We start from the raw sequence: 3,143 nt of genomic DNA, 5'->3' as shown, positions 1-3,143 counted from the left end.
CCGCCTTGGATTTGGCCTTTGTTCCATGGTTTAGGGGCACCTTTCCCTAGCTTCGGATTCGCAGATCCAAAGTATCGCTTCTTTTGTTTAAACTTCTGCTCGACCTTGACGGCATATCGGTATGCTGTGCCGAGTGAGGAGATGTTCAAGAATTCTATTTCTTCTTGGATGTACTTGTGTAGGCAACCACGATATTTGAGTATCAAATGCTGCTCCGAATCCTTGATACCCAACTTTGTGCGAAGGGTATGGAAAATATTGTGAACTCCAACACATCTTGGTCCCTTCCCTGCCGCAGCATGGTCCACTTTATGTAATCATTGTCATAGCTTCCGACAGGGTAGTACTGCTCCTTGATGGCATCCTAGAATGAATTCTAGGTGGATGTGGCTAAAAATAGTAAGCCGGTATTTTCATCCTTCTACTCGCAATAGGTTTCCCACCAGTCCTTGACGTGGGGGGCTGCTTTGAGAAGAGCGAAAACAATCTTTTCCCTACTTGAAAATTCATGAACAGAAAAATAACCCTCTAGCAGATTTAACCATTTATCTACGACATCTACGTCTATCTGACCCTTGAATATGGGGATTTCAAAATTAACTTGTACCTTAAAGGGCATGGCATTTCTAGAGTAGCTACTGGAAGCTGATGCGTCGCTTATAGGTAGCCGCTGAAGGATTTGGGAAAAGTTGTCCATCATCGCGTTTCGTTGTCACTCGAGGGCTTCTTCAAGCAATATTTTGATAGGATCTCCTACCCCCTCGTCTTTCTTTTTATCCACCATGGGAGGCCGTCGGGATTTGCGGGGATGGTCTTACAAAGGTTCGACCAGTTCAAGCCCTAACTCCTTATATCCCGACCTCGTTGGGGACATGCAAAGAAAATCAGAGAAAAAGCAGACCGCTCTGATACTACTGATCCGGACTTAAATATGAACGCAACAATATACAGAGATAACCATAAACACATATATGCAGCGGAAATAATACTTCATTTCATTAATGTAAAATACTGAAATATGCTTACAAACAGCAATGGAAATAAACCAGCTAGGGCGATGGTAGCTTATCTCTGAGAAGAGATGTGGTGGCTACATGCCTCTGAACTATGTTACAATGAGGCTCGAAGGCCTATTTATTGTTGATAAACAATGGAAAACCCTTAACATTCCAAAGCCTAACCCTAGAAGATGAAACACCAAATTGTGGGCCCCATTTGGGTAAATTGGTACATCAACTTCCCTGGGTTGTAACTTTGGCATACGATCTCCGTTTGACATGTACAATAGCTCGTTAGAAAGATATATCTGAGTACTACCACTTTAGGAAGGGCAGCATCAGTCCATGGACCCATGTTGCCCCTAGATTTCCCAAAAAACGTTGTTTAGGGCCTCAAAACAACTCCGGAAGTTCAGGACCCGAAAAACTGCTAAAAATAGTAACTTGTGCTACAATTAAGGAAATTGAAAATGTTGAGAGAAACAATGGTGGGGGTCCAGCGGGACTTGGAAGATGGGCACCAATATCCACCTGGATCATTAAATGAAAATATGAATCTCTAGGACAGAGCTCCTAGAAGGTGTGTGTAATTTTGGGCATTTTTGCAAGCCCTAATCACAGTAACTAGGTTGAATTCCTGTGTATGAAGATTAAAGACCGAAGGGCTAGTTCAATATGGCATACAAAGCCGAGATCATTAAAGAAAACAATGAAGTCCTAGGCACAATTTTCATGAACTGAAATTAAGATCTGAACTCCGTAATTTATTAGAGATTCGAGCATTGTAGTTAAGACTAGTTAAAAGAGGGAGACAATATACCTATTTTGGGCACAATTATATGTTGAAAGGTCTAAAATAAAGTTGCAACCTCTTAAAAGTAGATCATTGAACTTACGAGGGAGTTAAATAAACCAAATTCACCATTTGGATATGGATATAAAGGTCGAGTCACTCGAAGCCGACAAACCAGTAGCATTCATACATATATATATATATATATATATATATATATATATATATATATATACAGCCTGAGCCTAAACAATCACCTAAAGAAAATTTGACTTTTGAGGAAGAATATATTCGTTATTTCACATCGAATGGAGTGTCTCTAAGAGTACACCTATAACCATAAATACTATGCTCAGTGGTTGATAAAATTCATTTAATAGATCAACCTCAGTAGCATCTTGAAAGCCCTAGCCAGAAGATGATCTCAACTCTACAAAGACAACAATTAAGAAAAAGAACAGTCTACAAGCAATGAAAAGAACCTATTCAAAGTATTGTACACAAGCCTATGGAAAGAAACTTTGAAGACCTCATCAAGTAAGTATTGTTTTTTTTGTTCTTTTGTCTCAATGCTCTAACAATATGCTTCCAACTTTGCAAGAAAAGGCAACAAGTTCTATGGAACATCAATCCATCAAGGCAAACATATGTAGTCAGAAGGTATGTATAATATGGTCATTTGCTAAGATTATTTTAGAGTCTAGTTACGTATATGGCCCTTAGGTCTAAGAGTTTTCAACATATCAAGGGAGTGTAAAAACCCTATCTTATTCCATACAAAAAGCCTATCTTTTAGCCTAGGGTGAAATTGAAAATCTTTGAAACTGAAATCCCTAACTTGTAATTACACTCGTATACTCTTGGTAGTACTTGTCAATAGTTGTTGTAAGGATAGGGAGCTCTTTCACAAGGAGCTTCCACTTCTTCTCAAAAAATTATATTATCTTTGTTACTTACATTGTTCTTGAAGAAACTAAGTTTGCCAGTATATAACCAAATTCAAAGGAAATATTCAATGAGAGTCTTAGGAGGAGTCTTGTTGTTAAAGGAACCCTTCAACTAAAATCCCACAAGGTTTGTAAAGGAAGAATCTCAAGATATGTATAAATACTTGTAGTAAATCCTTTTAAAGGTATAGTCACTTTAAAATTTGTTTATATCACTAACTTTCTCATGTTTAGGTTTCTTGAATCTTAAAAATTCTTGTTATGGTGATTAATCATTAGATTGAATCTGCCCTCATTATATTATCATTCTTGTGGAACCATAAAAAGGTTCACTGTAAAATACTAACCTAAGGGTATGTCAATGAAACCCTGGTCTACTTAGGGTTTTCTAAATGAAATCCCCAC

The sequence above is a fragment of the Pinus tabuliformis genome, chromosome Q (assembly GCF_031772625.1).
Source record: "Pinus tabuliformis cultivar Carrire ecotype Pingquan chromosome Q, CPIR1, whole genome shotgun sequence".
Taxonomy (NCBI): Eukaryota; Viridiplantae; Streptophyta; class Pinopsida; order Pinales; family Pinaceae; genus Pinus; species Pinus tabuliformis.
This window is presented reverse-complemented; position numbering follows the sequence as displayed.